Raw genomic sequence first — 13,202 nt, 5'->3', positions numbered from 1 at the left:
GGAAAAGTAAGCCAGCAACGACTCCTGCACAACGAAAGGAGTTACCATATTGGTTTGCAGCAATCTGGTACAGCTAAATGACAGAGCAGGGTCACATAGCTGCTACCCTTGAACGTTTACAAAAGTTTCTTAATCTTTTGTCTTCGGAGCCCTCTGACATGTATCACTGCAAACAAACAGTAGCTTGGTGTGTGTCAAGTCTAACTTTGGACTTTCAAACCTTGTGCTGATGTCCTAGTCACAGAATGCGGAGGACGGACGGCAGTAAGAAATCCATGAATAGATACAGCATTCATCAGTAGAGTGTCAAACTGGAACTGTTGTGGTAAAGTGGAGTTTGGGGGAGGGGGGAAGGGGGGAGTAGAGTGTCGCTGCGTTGAAGAGAGTTCTGTGATAGAGAGTGGCATAGAGTGGAGTGCAGTGGGGTGGGCTGGAATAGGGTTGGTGGATTGAGGAAGTGTGGCGAGAGGCAGACGGCACTGGGCTGGGGCGGGGGGCAGACGGCACTGGGCTAGAGCATGGCGGGGGCAGATGGCACTGGGCTAGAGCATGGCGGGGGGCAGACCGCACTGGGCTGGAGCGGAGCGGGGGGCAGACCACACTGGGCTGGAGAGGGGGGTGGCAGACAGTCCTGGGCTGGAGCGGGGGATGGGTGGGGAAGACAGTCCTGGGCTGGAGCGAGGGGGGGCAGACCGTCCTGGGCCAGAGCGGGGGGAGGCAGAACGTCCCGGAGCGGTGGGGAAGGGAGCTGGGGGCAGACCGTCCCGGGCTGGAACAGAGCGGGGGGGCAGACCGCCTTGGATTGAAGTGGAGCAGACCGCCTTGGATTGGAGCGGGCAAACCGCCTTGGATTGGAGCGGGCAAACCGCCTTGGATTGGAGCGGGCAAACCGCCTTGGATTGGAGCGGGCAGACCGCCTTGGATTGGAGCGGGCAGACCGCCTTGGATTGGCGCAGGGCAGATCGTCTTGAATTGGAGCTGGGCAGACCAGAGTGGGGGCACACCTTGCAGGGGACATTCCCATCTGAAGTGGATAGTGTAGGATCTGAGGAGTGGACTCAAACCAGGAAAGTCCTGCAGGACAAAATGGCCCTCTCTGCAAACTTGGCTATCAAGGAAGTTGCAGCTTGTGAACATATGCACCAATGCCCACATCACAGCCTGGACGCCATCAAGGACAGGCATTCCCTTTACGAGCATCATTGTTGCATTTTTGTGCCTAATGGATTGAGCCCAAAGGTCTTTCCAGTCAAACATTTAACATATCTTTACACCAAGGACTTTACACCTTCACATAATATACTTCTCCACTGCTCTGCAATCTCTCCCAATGAAACCCACAAAGGAATGTAGTGGTCCCTAGTGGGGTCAAAATACCACCTCAGGCAAGTTTTAGGATCAGTGAAAAGAAGCTTCTTCTCCTCCTTAAAGAGGTATAGCAAAGCTGCAGCTGGCATTGGTCATAACGAAGTGGAGGATGGCAATGCGATGGCTGGGGCAGCAGACCCCTTCGGAGTCCTTGAGGAGTAGGGACATGGTGGAATGGGCCCGGGCAGAGGAGGCTTATTCAATATACTAGGACAGATGACAGCGTAGGAGAGGATTTTGAGATTTGGGTAGAATTACTGGAGGGACTCCAAGAGATGGAGAGGGGCCTACTGGGTCCGACTGGGAAGGGACAGGCAATCAAGGTGAACACACAAGGCACACATGTGAGGGTGTGAAGGAGGGTAGTGGAAACAGAGGGGTGGGGGCAAAACCAAAGGGGTCAGCTACACAGAAGAGATAAAGTGGTCGGCAGAGATAATGAGAAGCTTCCTGATGAATCCAAGTACTGTGGACATGACTTGCACATATGTACTCACTGCTGCAGGAGAGGGCTGGGCGGGGGAATGGGTGGTGTCATGGTACTCCTGTTTGATAACAGTGATATCTCATATGATTGCATAACACGGTCAATCGTAGTGCTGTAGTCTTATTTTTGTATCAGTCAAAGTGCAGTAGTTTTATTTTTGTATCAGTCAAAATTACAATAAAACACACAAAAAAGAGGTATAGCAAAGAAGGCGGATAGGTTAATCGACTGTCATATGAAATGGTGACACCGCTTATGGCTGGAGGTCCATCAGCGTCTTCAGCACTAATTAGTCTATACAAAAAGTGGATTAAGTAGGTTGCACTGACAGCACCTCCAGTACACTACCACTGCACACAGAAGTGACTGCAATGAGAAAGACTGTTGATTATCAAGAGCTGATAGGGAGCCACTATGCATTGGCTCAAATTGTATCCACATGAGGAATACAAGGACCAAGCTTAAATCCCACCGAGACCAGTTCAAAGACTTCAGACGAAACATCTGAAATAGGCAATGGAGAGTCAGATGTTGCACGTCAGGTCGATGTTAGTCTCCCACCACAGAAGATCCTGAGCCATCTCCAGACATGGATGGAGTTAGGACAGCCCCGGGTTTGGGCCCACTGACGGTGGAAAGGCCTTAATTGCCTCCGTGTCCAGGGTAGCCCCTATGGAAAGACCATATGCAAGAGAAAATAAGTTACAGGTTATGGAAAGTCCAGGTGCGACTTCTGCTCACTGATGGAAAGTCCCAAAGAGGCCAAGAGAGCTCCTGTTGCTCCACTCAAACGCTATTCAGCTCCAGGAGTGACAAGCAGAGCCATAAATAAGCTCCACCCATGCACACTGAAGTCAGCTGCTTTGACTTTGAGGTCTATTTTCTCAGTGCACAGGCCCACTATGCATACTACTGGGTTAACTCCCCTAAATATTTGCCACAGATTGCCACAGAGGACTGGCTTGCAGACCCTATCCCATTGACTGGTCTCATACATGCTCCAGTTCGCACGCGTGCATCACCGCCGACCACAGTTACTAGTACGGTGGATGCCTGGAATAGAATCACAGGCCTTCTCAGTGTTCCCCTGCTGTACTCCACAAAGTTACCGCTGTCTTACCACCCCAGCATACCATTGTTGCAGGAAACAGGCTTTCAAAAGATGTGTCAGAGGGTTACGGTCGCGACATGGGGGGGGGGGGGGGGGGGGGATTTGTTTCACGAGGGTGTGTTCCGCTTGTCAGACCTTTTTTTCCATGACGTGCAGCCCTCCCCACTGGATATTTTTTTTATGCGAGGTTGCGGCAAGGGATACGCTCCATCGTCCCCGATTTCCCACAGGAACCGTGGACCTAGCCCCCCTGCATCTCATGCTGGGTTCCAAAGATGGCAAACATTTGTTGTCTGGTCTGTATAATAACATACGCACACAACAGGAGGATGCTCCCTGTTCTGCCCAAGCACATTGGGCTGTGGAACTGGGGGAGGAGGTGGACGACGAAAAAAGGTCATTTTGTTGTCTTCAGACATCGGAGATCTCTGCTAGTTGTAGGCTGCGTGTGATACACTATAAATTTCTGCACCGCTTGTACTATACTCCGCAAAAAAAGTTTAGATATCAGCTGTCCGATACGGATTGTTGCGAGAGGTGTAGGAGGTCAGCAGCTGGATTTCTCCACTTGGCGTGGGAATGTCCCGGGGTGCGGGAGTTTTGGGAACAGGTTCACCAGGCGCTTGAAACAATGACGAATATCACCTTGGCCAGGGATCCCATGGTGGCGCTTTTAAGTTACACTGCGCAGATACCCAACACACATCGCAAACTCTTGGCTGTATCTTTTTTACTTGCAAAGCGCAGAGTGGCGTGTAGATGGGGTAGGGGGAGAGCTCCACGGTTCAAGGACTGGCTGGGAGATCTGATCTATTGTCAGGAGCAGCTGGCCATTTACGCGGAGACACTTCAAGACCTCAAGACCTAGGGACATGTAGGGGCCGCTGCTCGATTATCTCCTACTGCGAGACACAGAGGGTTTGGAGAATGCCCCTTCAGAACAGGATGCTTAGATATACTATGTAGTTGCCATTGTTTGAGACTATTGCCTCTCCTGCTGCGGTCTTGCAGTAATCACCCGTCGATGTGACACCTGCCTCCTGGTCCTTCTCCGATGTTCTATCAGGGACACTGATCATTACGAGAAGCAAAGATTGGGTGAGTTACAAATGGGACTGTGTTATGCTTGAAATGTATTGTGCCTAGGATGATTTTACTGCCAGCTCAACTAATACTATCTATGACATTTGGAAGTTAGCTGATAGACATGGACCAATCGATGTATTTGTTTGTAGTATATACTTCGTTTTAAGCAGTTTATTGGAAGAGAGATGGATGCAAGCAGTGACCTGTATTGTTTATTCTTGAAGTACTGCTGAACAGTAGATGTACTGTATGTTACCTATGCTAAAATCAATAAAAAGAAATGTTTTACAAATGAAAAAAAAAAAGAAATGATTTATAAGACCCTTTCAGCCATGAAAGGCCAACATGAATATAAAGCATTATTGCCCAGAGAATGTGTAGTATGATGACCCTGTGCTAGCACGATACCTCCCTATAGCATCTGAAAAATGGTACGACCAGTGTGCACATCTCTAGATTAGGACCTTTCTAAATGGAAAAAAAAGTCTAGTACACAGAATGGGGAAGTGGGGGGGTTCGAGGAGTTTCTGAATCCAGTCTGATGCCTGGGAAATATTCACAAGGTGAGGAAGAAAACCAGTTACTTACCTGTAACTACAGTTATCCAGTGTGGTATCTTTCATAGATTCACATGCCTGAATCATTCCCCGTCGCCGAGGTGAGAGTCCCATGGTAAACTACAAAAGTAGTGCCAAAAGTAAATAATAGTAGTAGGCTCAAAGAAAAAAGCCTAAGGCCTAAATCATAGTAGCCTATCTACATCATTATAGTAAAAAGAACCAAACGTTAGCTCCAACCAATAAGCTACCAGCACCCTCTAGAACACTCACAGCAGAGGCAGTTCTCCTCAAATTTTCTTAGCACAAGTGGGAAGTAAGTATCCCAAATCATAGAGAACTGACTCGCCGGGGAGGAGGGGGAGTGCATGTGAATCTATGAAAGATACCAATACTGGATAACTGTAGTTACAGGTAAGTAACTTGTTTTCTTATCCAGTATTGGGGTATCTTTCATAGATTCACATGACTGAATCAGAGTAGCAAGCAGTATACCAAATATACTGTTGTTTGCGGATGGTGGGAGACAAATGTTTATAAACTCCCCAACTGCATCTACAATGGTTGAGAACATTTTTTTTATTTCTTTTTTAAATAACCAAGCCTTTAAGAAATCAAAAGCAATGTTAAAAGACATTATCGATATGAGACATGAATACATAAACATTAAGATATGAATATATATAAATATTTTACAGTTTTGCAGACATATAAATATGTATATTGCATGAATATTGAAAATAATAGAATAGCATATAAAGGAGAAAAAGGTACCTGATCCTGACTTTAAAGAAAGAGATGGCATAGGACAGCCTGTCTAATCGCTGCATCGTCTTGATGAGCAGAGTGAAGACAGTACTGCCTCGTGAATGTGTGGACATTTTTCCAAGCCGCAGCCCGACAGATATTTTCCAGACTCACTCCAGCAAACAATGCTGTAGAAGTTGATATAGTCCTCGTAGAGTGAGCTTTGGCTTTCCTCTGCAAAGGTTTGTTAGCCTTGTCATGGCAGAAATGAATCGCAGATGCCAGCCATCTGGCGATTGATGGCTTTGTTATTGCGTTTCCAAGTGTTGCTTGACCATAGGCGACGAACAGTTGGTGGGGATGTCTGATTTCTTTAGTTTTCTGTATGTAAAATTTTAAACCGCGCTTAAAATCCAGAGAGTGTAATGCTCTTTCAGCTGGAGTGGATGGATCCGAAAAGAATATTTTTAATCTTACTGGTTCGTTCAAGTGAAATTGTGTTGGTACCTTAGAAATTAACTTGGGATTTGTTCGAAGGGTTACATAGGTCAGAGTAAAATGTAAAAAGGGTTCCTTTTTAGTGATAGCTTGGATTCCACTAACCCTTCTTGCCGAGGTAAGAGCCAGTAAGTGGGCAACCTAAGTGAGGAATTTGAGATCAGCTTTATCGGCTCAAATGGACGCTTCATTAACTGCGGTAGCACGGTGTTGAGTTCCCACTCTGGAGGGGGTGCTCACACTAGAGGGAAGGCTCTGAAAAGTCCTTTCATGAATTGTTTGACAAGTGAAGACGAGCAGAGGGAAGGGAATTTTGAGCATTTCCTGAATCTGGAAAGAGCAGCAAGATGTACTTTGACCGATGAAAATGCAAGCCCAGACTTGGCTAGAGAAAGCAGATAAGGGATAACTTGTTCTGCAAGAGCTTGAATTGGCTGAATATTATTCGCCACACACCAACAGCAAAATCGCTTCCATTGAGGCGATAATTCTTGATTGTGCTTTGGGCAGGAGATTTGGCCAATAATTCACGACAGTCCTATGTTGAGGTCCTTGACTTCTAGGAAATCAGGAGCCCTGCATGCAAGTGCAGTGACTGTGGGTCCGGATGAACCACCTGGCCTCCTTCCCCTGACAACATCATAGGCATCGGCAGTAGGCAAATGGGCTTGTCCTTAGACAATAGTAGAAGTTCCTGGAACCAATATTGTCTTGGCCAACGGGGTGCAATCAGAATTAGACGGCAACCTTCCAGCTTCATCTTGCTGAGCACCTTCGGAATCAATGGTATTGGGGGAAAAGCGTACGCACAAATCCCTAACCATCGCATGGATAGGGCATTCTCTCTTGATCCCTGTTGAGGGAACCTGCTGGCATAATATTGGCATTTCTTGTTCTCTATCGTTGCGAATAGATCCAGTGCTGGTTTGCCACAAGCTTGGAACACTGTGTTCGCCTGTTCCAGCTTCCACTCATGACAGTCCGACTGAGACGTGCTCAGTGTGTCCGCCAGGGTATTGTGGAGACCCCCGACGTGTTTGGCTCTCAGGGCTATCTTGTGGAATGTGAACCATTCCCACAATTCCTGAGCCTCCTGCGAGAGCGTAGCTGATTTGTTCCTCCTTGTTTGTTGATATAATACATACTGATGGTATTGTCAGTCCGGACTAGCACAGAGGAACCCGCAATCCTTAAGAGGAATGCTTGGAGTGACAGAAAAATGGAGCAGAGCTCGAGCCTGTTGATCTGCTGTTGTTTTTGTATTTGAGATCATCTTCCTTGAATCTGCAAATCCTGCAAATGACCTCCCCATCCTTCCATGGAGGCATCTGTCGTTAAAACTAAATCTAGAATGGTCTGTAGGAACGTGAGACCTTGAGTTCGATTCTCCATCTGCCACCGCCAATTTAGAGAATTTATCATGCGCGGCGTGACCTTGATGGGATCGTCGAATGAACCCATGGCTTGTTGTCATTGAAGTTGCAGCTCCTCCTGAAGCGGTCTCATTTGAGCCATGCCAAGGGTATGTGATGTATCGCTGAAGAGCACATCCTCAGGACCGAAGCAAACATTCGGACTGAAACTGACCTTTTTGAAATTAACCTTACCAATTTTTGAAGATGCAGCTGGTGACAAGAATGTTTTGCACTGGACCGTGTCTAACCTTGCTCCGAGAAAAGACATGACTTGGAGAGGACGTAACTGTGATTTGCTCTTATTGAGAGTCAGCCCCAGAGAAGAGAACAGATGGATACATTCTGCTGTGGCAACCTTGGTTTCGTGTTCTGAAGGACCTTTGAAGAGCCAATCATCTAGATAAGGGAATACTTGTATTCCTCGAGATCTCAATGCTGCTGCCACTGGTGCCAAGCACTTCGTGAAGATTATTGGTGCCAATTTCAGCCCAAACTGGAGCACTTTGAAATGATAATGGACACCAGCCACTTGAAAGAGAAGATATTTGCAATGTTTGGGGTGGATAGGTATGTTGAAATACAAGTCTTCCATATCCAGAGAAGCCATAAAATCTCGTTTGTTTAAACAACTCAAAATTTTGTGAAGACGAGGGGGAGGGGGACCCCTGGGCAGAGTAGTAGGTGGCTGTTTGATGAATTCCAGGGTGTGATGTAATTTGCTGCCATTTGTGAACAAAAGCTGAAATCTTCACGCCCACGGGTAATAAGGGTAAAATGGTTGGCGCCCTGTGGAGATCACTGCTTCTTATTAGTGTCTCGGCCCTGATTCTGTGATCTCTTTCGACCACCCTGACGGGAGAAACTAGTCGTAGAATATGGACGGTACGATGCCTGGCTTTAAGGCTGTCTATACTGGGATTGATACAGCCTGTTCTGCTGGTTTTGGTATCCTCCTCTTGATGAAAAACCACGTCCTATCGCTCCTCTGAAAGATCCATGCCTGTACTGAAGGGTGCCGAATGATTGTGTGGTATCCGTGTCCGTTTTTAAAGCTAAGAGGGCCTCATCAATTTATTTACCAAACAAAGACTCTCCATAGGCCATGTCTAGAATCTTTGTTTGACCCTCAGGTCTGAAAGTAGTGACTTTAAGCCATCCCTGGCGTCTAAGCACTGCAGCCCCTGCTAGCTGACCGAAGTTGGTGTTTACGATGTCCAAGGCGTAATCTATAGTTTCCGATGCAGCACGTTCTCCTTCCAACAGAATCTTTCTTGCTTCCTGCCTTCGGTCCTCAGGAATAAGGTCAATGAGACTCACCATGTCTGACCACATTTGACAGGCATAACGACAGATTATGGCTAGAGAATTGGCAGCTCTAATATAGGCTGCTGCCATGGTAGAGAATTTTTTGCCTATAAGGCGAGCTGCATTAAATTATGTACAGGATGCAGTCACAGATGAGGCTATCGTAGACTAGGCCATTGTAGACATGGTTATGTAGGCGAGGTTATCGCAGACGAGGCTGTCATCATAGATGACCGTCATGAACAACCATTGTAGAGGAGGCTGTCGTAGACGACCGTCATAGACAATACCATCATAGACAATACCATCATAGGTGAGGTCATCCGTAGATGAGGTCATCCGTAGATGAGGCCATCCGTGGATGAGGCCATCCGTGGATGAGGCCATCCGTGGATGAGGCCATCCGTGGATGAGGCCATCCGTGGATGAGGCCATCCGTGGATGAGGCCATTCCTGGATGAGGCCATTCCTGGATAAGGCCATACATAGAGGATGATGCGGTCGTAGACAACCGTCATAGACAATACCATCATAGATGAGGCAATCATAGGTGAGGCAATCCTATGATGGCCCTCCGTGGATGAGGCCATTCGTAGATGAGGCCATTCGTAGATGAGGCCATTCGTAGATGAGGCCATTCGTAGATGAGGCCATTCGTAGATGAGGCCATTCGTAGATGAGGCCATTCGTAGATGAGGCCATTCGTAGATGAGGCCATTCGTAGATGAGGCCATTCGTAGATGAGGCCATTCGTAGATGAGGCCATTCGTAGATGACCGTCATGAACAACCATGATAGATGAGGCTGTCGTAGACGACCGTCAGACAATACCATCATAGATGAGGCAATCATAGGTAAGGCCATCCGTAGAGGAGGCCATTCGTAGATGAGGCCATTCCTGGATGAGACCATTCCTGGATGAGACCATTCCTGGATGAGACCATTCCTGGATGAGACCATTCCTGGATGAGACCATTCCTGGATGAGACCATTCCTGGATGAGGCCATTCCTGGATGAGGCCATTCCTGGATGAGGCCATTCCTGGATGAGGCCATTCCTGGATGAGGCCATTCCTGGATGAGGCAATTCCTGGATGAGGCAATTCCTGGATGAGGCAATTCCCATCATTGTTTAATTTATTCCTACCCCATGGTTCAGTCTAGTCTCTTATACTGTGAACCATTCTTTTGCCGTTTCTCACTCGCGATAACTTTATTAACACATCAAACACACACACACAGCCTGTTTGTTAGCAGCTTCTCCTTTAACTGCCGTGCACACGCTTTATTTGTTGTGCACATGCCCGCCCGCGTCACACGCCAAGAATCCACCAGCGAGGAAACCAGCCGGCTTCCGCGTTTGTCCCTGGTTATACTGTCAAATTTACATTCACAAACGGTAAGCGTTACATAAAGCGCGTATGAAAGTCTTATAGTTTCAAACCTCGACAATGTAGGATACTGTCTAATGCCTAGCATCGCTGAGCATGTTTAATTAAGCGCGCCGTAAAAATTGATATGTTATTACAAGCTACCACAAAACAGGTTATCGTCTTAACACTGTATGAACCGTGGAAATTACGATAACTAGTCCCAAGACCGATGACCATTAAACTTGAATGCAAACTGCTTGAACTCACAATAGCACAGAAATATTATGACATACTATCCCTGCACTAATACTTGTAAAATTTTGTGAATGAAGCTATGCATTTATCGTGACATGTTTATAATTTTGTGCACCATTATGGTAAACAGTTTAACCTCGTTAGAACAATGTTACCAGTGTTTTTTAGTTTTTTTAATATGAAATCAACAGAATTATCACCCATATCAGAGAATATAGACGATAGCCATGCATGCGATATATCCAATGGATATTAATAGATTTAGAATACTGAGATAATACATCATGTATGACAATCCCTAGAGGTAGAATATTAGATTGTTTATCATACTTTAATTTTTCCCATAGATTTCCCTGATGAAGACACTTAGTTGTCGAAATGCATTGGAATGTAATGGAATACAACATTGAAAATTATGGAATGTTGAAAACTATGGAATGATGATTTTGATCAATGCAAAACATGAACAATCGATAAATAATATGAGAATGATGAAGACGTATGATTAAAATACTTTGAAAAGTCAACCTCACAAGAGTCTTTGGATTACTTTTGATGAACATAAACCCGCAGAATATTACCACACCTGCTGTGCCTCAGGCGACACCCACACAAGTTGTGTGGGTGCAACCCAATTTAGTTTCAGTATCTACTCCAGCGCAGGGAGTATACCTGAGGAGCACGCATTACCCATATCAAGTTTAGTACGAAATAGTAGTGCGCAGATATCACATAGAATTCAATTCCTGGATGAGGCCATTCCTGGATGAGGCCATTCCTGGATGAGGCCATACATAGATGAGGCCACACATAGATGAGGCCACACATAGATGAGGCCATACATAGATGATGATGCTGTGGTAGACGACTGTCAGACAATACCATCATAGATGAGGCAATCCGTAGATGAGGCAATCCTACAATGGCCATCTGTGGATGAGGCCATTCGTAGATGAGGCCATTCGCAGACGAGGCTGTCATCATAGATGACCGTCATGAACAACCATCATAGGCAAGGCTGTCGTAGATGAGGCCATCCGTAGATGAGGCCATCCGTAGATGAGGCCATACGTGGATGAGGCCATCCGTGGATGAGGCCATCCGTGGATGAGGCCATCCGTGGATGAGGCCATCCGTGGATGAGGCCATCCGTGGATGAGGCCATTCCTGGATGAGGCCATACATAGATGATGAAGTTGTCGTAGACGACCGTCAGACAATACCATATGAGGCAATCATAGGTGAGGCAATCCGTAGATGAGGCAATCCTATGATGGCCCTCCGTGGATGAGGCCCTCCGTGGATGAGGCCATTCGTAGATGAGGCCATTCGTAGATGAGGCCATTCGTCGATGAGGCCATAAGTAGATGAGGCCATAAGTAGATGAGGCCATAAGTAGATGAGGCCATAAGTAGATGAGGCCATAAGTAGATGAGGCCATAAGTAGATGAGGCCATAGGTAGATGAGGTCTCATTGATAAGGCTGTCATAGACGACTGTCGTAGATCACCATTGTAGATGAGGTTGTCGTCGATATGAGGCTGTCCTAGGTAATGCCATTGTAGATGAGGCCATTCGTGGGGGAGACCATCATAGACGAGCCCGTCGTAGATGAGGCCGTCGACGACGACAGTCGTAGAGGAGGCCGTTGACGACGCTCGCCGTAGATGAGGTAGTCGACAGCGACTGTCGTAGATGAGGCCGTCGACGACGACCGTCGTAGATGAGGCCGTCGTCGACGACCGTCGTAGATGAGGCCGTCGTCGACGACCGTCGTAGATGAGGCCGTCGTCGACGACCGTCGTAGATGAGGCCGTCGTCGACGACCGTCGTAGATGAGGCCGTCGACAATGACCATCGTAGATGAGCCCGCCGTCGACGACCGCCGTAGATTAGGCTGTCATCGACGACCGTCATAGATAAGGTTGTTGTAGACTACCATCGTAGACGACCGTCATAGGAGGCCATCGTAGAGGAGGTCAATATTGGTGAGGCAGTAATAGTAGGCTTGGAGTTTTGTTATAGACTCCTTATTGTCAGGTTATGAGGATTTCCCTGATGTAGTGTCAGGGATGAAGAGGGAGTTGTAGGATCTGCCTCGGAGGAAGTTTTTTCCAATTGCCCCTCTGTGAGAAGTGCCTTATCAAGACTCCAGGTAAGTCTTTATGGCTTTTTTGTGCGCCCTCTGGAGACTCCTGGCGCAACCTCTCCCTTTGACCTCTCCTGTGAGGTGAAGGAATCCTCGTTGTCCTCATCAGAAGTGACAGATTTAAGTCTCTATAGACCCAATAATAGCCTCATCTCTCAGAGTTTTTGAGGCAAAGGTTAGACATATTTCGTAGTCTTTTACCTTTTTTTCTGCCACTCTGCCATATTACTGCCTTATTAGTGCCAGGGTCAGAGAAAATAAGTATAATCTTGAATGATCCAAAAAAAGGTAATAGCTGAAGAAACTGAGCAGAGCTCAGGGAGACTCCCTGCATACACTCCATGTGGTGAAAATCTGAGAAGAACTGCCTCTGCTGTGAGTGTTCTAGAGGGTGCTGGTAGCTGATTGGTTGGAGGTAACTTTTGGTTCTTTGTTTCTTTTTACTATAATGATGTAGCTAGGCTACTAAGATTTAGGCCATAGGCTATTTTCTTTTAGCCTTTTACTATTATTTACTTATGGCACTACTTTTGTACTTTACCGTGGGACTCCCGCCTCGGCGGCAGGGAATGATTCAGGCATGTGAATCTATGAAAGATACCCCAATACTGGATAAGGAATGATTGCTAACCTGTAACTTTTTTTCTCTTGCAGGGGAATTTCCATTATAGTCATAAGCGCTGAATATTCACACGTGCAAGGACCCTGGAACAGTTGATAGCTAGATAGATATATATATAGCTATATCTCTATATATATATCTTAAGTGTACATTTTCGCCTTTCTTCAGGAGGGCCTGCAAAGACACTCAAGAGAGACAGATTATGCAGACTATTTACCTACGCTACAAT

At 46.6% G+C, this 13,202-nt stretch overlaps 1 protein-coding gene across 1 annotated transcript in view; it reads right to left on the bottom strand.

The window, feature by feature from the left end:
• The window catches only part of TRIM24 (tripartite motif containing 24), a 1,142,914-nt gene that overhangs the window by 876,790 nt on the left and 252,922 nt on the right, over positions 1 to 13,202 (bottom strand). The window lies entirely within an intron of this gene.

Source organism: Lissotriton helveticus, chromosome 1_1, assembly GCF_964261635.1.
Source record: "Lissotriton helveticus chromosome 1_1, aLisHel1.1, whole genome shotgun sequence".
In the NCBI taxonomy this organism is placed as follows: domain Eukaryota; kingdom Metazoa; phylum Chordata; class Amphibia; order Caudata; family Salamandridae; genus Lissotriton; species Lissotriton helveticus.
Note: the sequence above shows the minus strand (reverse complement) of the source record. Positions and strands in the feature narration are given on the sequence as shown.